Here is a 5,567-nt window from a genome sequence, read left to right as displayed (position 1 = left end):
CTCTGACTTGGACCAACGGGGAAGGTTTGCCATTTATATGATGCATGCTTGGCTTTGTCTACATGTCTGGATTGCTGCCATCAATGTCCTCTATTGAAATATTTGTTCTGGGGAGTTATCCATCATTCTCATCCTTCCCCGTACTTGTCACTTACCCAGAATCCAGCAAAACCTACGTAATCATTTGTTAATATAATGCACCGAATGATGCATATGTAACACTTGTATAAAAAAAACAAAACATACAGCGAAGTATTCATTTAGTGAGAAAGTGATACAATGTGACATATACTATAATGTAACATACAGTATATTCAGCCGTGTATTTACCACGAGGCAAACAAGGCGTTTGCCTAGGGCGGCAATTTTAAGGGGGGCAAAAGAAGGGACCTGTTGAGCAGTGGCAGACTGATTCATGCAGGGCCACCATCACTGGGGTACCACCGGTACTCCTGTAGGTGGCCCTGACAGCAGGGGGATCGAGGTGGTGGGGGAGTGCAGTTGCAGAAGGATGCCCTGTGTATCTCTCCCTCCAGAAGCTGAAAGCCGGTTTCTCCTCCTCTCCCTCCCTCCTGCTTTCTGCTGCTGGAGGGAGAGACAGATCTGGCCGGATTCAGGGGGTACCCTGGTGTTCCTAGTGGCCACTGAGCTCCTTCACCTGCCCGCATTCAGAACCAGGACAAGGGGAAAGCCTGGAGCAGAAAGAGGAGAAGTGGCAGAGAGGAAAGAGCCAGGAGGAGGTGCAGGCTGTGTTGTGCTCTCCCTCCTGTCAGAACAGCGCTCACCCATGCAGCACATGAGACAGGATCACTGATAGATCGTATGGGACTGTACAGAGACACACAGTATGATTACCGCCCCCTACCCACATTTCCTGCTGCCCGGAGATGAGCAGCCCTTGGAGGAGGTAGGGGCGGTAATCATACTGTGTGTGCGTGTGTGTACAGTCCCATACGATCTATCAGTGATCCTGTCTCATGTGCTGCATGGACGATCGCTGTTCTGACAGGGAGGAGAGCACAACACAGCGCACCCCCCGGCTCTTTCCTCTACACCTTTTCTAGGAAGTGTAATAGGGATTTGGGGGGGTGGTATTTGCTAGAAGGAGGAATGGGGGGAATATGTGCTAGTAGGAGGGTTTAGGGGATTTGAGCCAGGAGGGGGGATTGGGAGGAATGTTTGTGCTAGGAGGGGGGTGGAGGATGGGTGCTAAGAGGGGGGAATGGGGGGAATTTGTGCTGGGGAAGGGGGATTACAGTAGGGTGGAAACATTTGTGCTGGGAATGTTAATTGGGAGGGGGGTGTGGATTTGTGGAGGGATTAGGGGAATTTTGTATGATAGGAGGAGGAACTGGGGAGATTTGTGCTGGGAGAGGGGTTGGGGGGGATTTGTGCTAGGAGTGGGGATTGGGGGATTTGTGCTAGGAGGGGGTTGGGTGGCATTTGTGCTAGGAGGCGGAACTGGGGAGATTTGTGCTGGGAGAGGAGTTGGGGGGATTTGTGCTGGAAGGGGAGTTTGGGGGAATTTGTGCTGGAAGGGGAGTTTGGGGGAATTTGTGCTAGGAGGCAGGACTAGGTTGGGATTTGTGTTGGGAGGGAGGATTGGGGTGGGGGTTGTGCTAGGAGGAAGGATTGGGGGATTTGTGCTGGGAGGGGGGTTGGGGGGGATTTGTGCTAGGAGGAGGGACTAGGGTGGGATTTGTGCTTGGAGGAGGGTGTTAGGGGGGATTTGTGTTGAGAGGGAGGATTGGGGAGGGTTGTGCTGGGATGGGGGATTGGGGGGGAATTGTGCTAGGAGGAGGGATTGGGGGATTTGTGCTGGGAGGGGGTTGGGTGGGATTTGTGCTAGGAGGAAGGACTAGGGTGGGATTTGTGCTGGGAGGAAGGTGTTAGGGGGGATTTGTGTTGGAAGGGGGGTTGGGTGGGATTTGTGCTAGGAGGAAGGACTAGGGTGGGATTTGTGCTGGGAGGGGGGTGTCAGGGGGGATTTGTGTTGGGAGGGAGGATTGGGGGGGGTTGTGCTGGGAGGGGGGATTTGTGCTAGGAGGAAGGACTAGGGTGGGATTTGTGCTGGGAGGAGGGTGTTAGGGGGAATTTGTGTTGGAAGGGGGGTTGGGTGGGATTTGTGCTAGGAGGAGGGACTAGGGTGGGATTTGTGCTGGGAGGGGGGTGTTAGGGGGGATTTGTGTTGGGAGGGAGGATTGGGGGGGTTGTGCTGGGAGGGGGGATTTGTGCTAGGAGGAGGGATTGGGGGGGTTGTGCTGGGAGGGAGGATTGGGGGGGTTGTTCTGGGAGGGGGGATTGGAGGGGATTTGTGCTAGGAGGAGGGATTTGTGCTGAGAGGGGGGTTGGCTGGGATTTGTGCTAGGAGGAGGGACTAGGGTGGAATCTGTGCTGGGAGGAGGGTGTTAGGGGGGATTTGTGTTGGGAGGGAGGATTGGGGGGTTGTGGTGGGAGGGGAGTTTGGGTAGATTTGTGCTGGGAGGGGGCCTTGGGGGGATTTGTGCTAGGAGAGTTTTATTTATATAGTTTTATCTTCTAGATTTATCATGTTGTGAGTTATGTTATATCTTTGACTGCTAATAATGATTTTTTGTGTATTTTTAGTGATAATATAATTTTCCTATTTTCGCGGTGGGGGGGGGGGGGGCGGGGGTCCCTGTCAGGTACACTGTACTGGGGCCCAGTGGTGTATTTAGTTGTGGTGCCCCAGACAGCACTGCAATTGTGTGTACCCCAACCCCCCCCCCCCCCCCTGGTCCCTATCAGGGCCACTCTCTGCCTGCCAGCCTCCCTCCTGGCCTCACCACTGCCACTCTCTGACACAACCCCCCCTGGCCCCGCCACCGCCACTCTCTGACAACCAGCCCCCCAGGCCCCACCGCTGCCATCCTCTGCCAAACACCCATTCTCTCACTGGTTCTGGAAGTGTCCTCCTGCTTCCTGTACTCTCTCAGTCTCTCTCTCTCTCCTCTCAGGACTGGACCCGCTTACTCTATCCTCCACCCTTCCAGGAGCCTCTCATGGGTCTAGGGCTGCCACTAGAATCCAGGGGCCCCACTAGAATCCAGGGGCCCCACCAGAGATTATTTTAATGAAATCTGCAGATTTGAAAAGTAACTTTTTAGATCACCTTAAAGTGTCCTTGTTACTGGGATGAAAGCGTTCAAGCCCAGAGCACCCTGTAAAAGAAGATGTTGCTGTAACATTGAAACATGTGGATCCCTGTGATTACCATGGAACATGCTGGCAAGAGGATAATTATAATTTTTAGGCAGGTAGGGTGTTAAATCATGAGGATGGGCTCGGCTGCCAAGGTACATTTCCTGATAGAAGAGATATAACTCATATTAAGTCGTAGTTTAAATATATTTACAGTTTGATGGAAGTTAATGATAAATACGACAATTTCAAGTCTCATCAGTCACTGTCACAATTAGGAAGCTTGCTCTTATTTACAGTGATAATTACTTTTTGGCCTTTATTAGCCTCATCTTTACTTGGATGGTCCTCACAGAGGTCAGCTAAGATTCCCTTGGCCTGAAGGTGGTCTCCAGAACAATCTTGGCAAATTTCATGGAGCTCTCAGAACAGCTGAGCAAAAGGGACCTTCCATTAGGGAGATGAAGTCCTTCTACTTGGAAAGATGAAGTTCTTCAGTCTGGGAGATGGAGCCCTTCCATATGGGAGATAAAGTCCTTCTGTCTGGGAGGTGAAGTCTTTCCATCAGAAAGATATAGTCCTACCATCTGAGAAATTAAACACTTCCATTTGGGAGATGACATCCTCACATCTGGGAAATGGAGCTCTACCACTTAGGAGATGAAGTCCGCTGTCCAGGAGATGTAGCCCTTCCATTTGGGAGATGAAGTCCTTCCATCTGGGAGATGGAGTTTTTCCATCAGGGAGATATAGTCCTACCACCTGGAAGATTAAACCCTTCCATTTGGGGATGACGTCCTCACATCTGGGAGATGAAACCCTTCCATTTGGGAATGACATCCTCACATCTGGGAGTTGGAGCTCTACCACTTAGGACAGTGGTTCTCAACCTGTGGGTCGCGACCCCTTTGAGGGTCGAACGACCCTTTCACAGGGGTCGCCTAAGACCATCGGAAAACACATATTTCCGATGTGTAAAGAGCAGCTACTGTGTAGAAAGCAGCTGCTGTGTTGAAAGCAGCTACTCTCTTAAAAGCAGCTACTATGTTGAAAGCAGCAGTATTGGAGGTAAAACGACCTTATGAATTATAATTACTGGGTAAATAATTTTATGGTTGGGGGTCACCACAACATGAGGAACTGTATTAAAGGGTCGCGGCATTAGGAAGGTTGAGAACCACTGACTTAAGAGATGAAGTCCGCCATCCGAAAGATGGAGCCCTTCCATTTGGGAGATGAAGTCCTTCTGTCTGGGAGATGAAGTCTTTCCATCAGAGAGATATACAGTTGTGTCCAAAATTATTCAACCCCCACTGAAATTGAGTGTTTTGGCCAGTTTGACATTGCTTTTGATCATTCAGTCATCTTGCTTACATTTACATTAAAGAGGCACTTGTAGGTCAGACAAATATAACATAACAGTTATAATGAAATAACCACAAATGTCTTTTCTGTGCTCACAGCATTATCAGTTTTATTCAACCCCCAAGTGACATTCAATCTTAGTACTTAGTACAGCATCCTTTTACAGTTATAACAGCTTTTAAACGTGAAGCATAGCTTGACACAAGTGTCTTGCAGCGATCTACGGGTATCTTCGCCCATTCTTCATGGGCAAAGGCCTCCAGTTCAGTCACATTCTTAGGCTTGCGCACTGCAACTGCTTTCTTTAAGTCCCACCAGAGGTTCTCAATCGGATTTAAGTCTGGTGACTGCGATGGCCACTCCAAAATGTTCCAGCCTTTCCTCTGCAACCATGCTCTAGTGGACTTGGAGGTATGCTTGGGATCATTGTCCTGTTGAAAGGTCCAACGTCTCCCAAGCCTCAGGTGTGTGACGGACTGCATCACGTTTCCATCCAATATCTCCTGGTACTGAAGAGAATTCATGGTACCTTGCACACGCTGAAGCTTCCCTGTACCTGCAGAAGCAAAACAGCCCCAAAGCATGATTGACCCTCCACCATGCTTCACAGTAGGCAAGGTGTTCTTTTCATCATAGGCCTTGTTCTTCCTCCTCCAAACATAGCGTTGATCCATGGGCCCAAACAGTTCTAATTTTGTTTCATCAGTCCACAGAACACTATCCCACAACTTTTGTGGTTTGTCCACATGGCTTTTGGCATACTGCAGTCGACTCTTCTTATTCTTTGGAGACAGCAAGGGGGTACGCCTGGGAGTTCTGGCACGGAGGCCTTCATTACGCAGTGTGCGTCTTATTGTCTGGGCTGAAACTTCTGTACCCACATCTGACAAATCTTTTCTCAGTTCCTCAGCAGTCACACGGGGACTTCTCTCCACTCTACGCTTCAGGTAGCGCACAGCAGTCGAAGTCAGCATCTTCTTTCTGCCACGACCAGGTAGCGTTTCAACAGTGCCCTTTGCCTTGAATTTGCGAATGATGCT

The sequence above is a fragment of the Staurois parvus genome, unplaced genomic scaffold, assembly GCF_062004578.1.
Source record: "Staurois parvus isolate SC_StPar_1 unplaced genomic scaffold, SC_StPar_1.0 ptg002002l, whole genome shotgun sequence".
Classification (NCBI taxonomy): Eukaryota; Metazoa; Chordata; class Amphibia; order Anura; family Ranidae; genus Staurois; species Staurois parvus.
The sequence above is the reverse complement of the archived record's forward strand: the minus strand, read 5'-3'. Positions refer to the sequence as shown.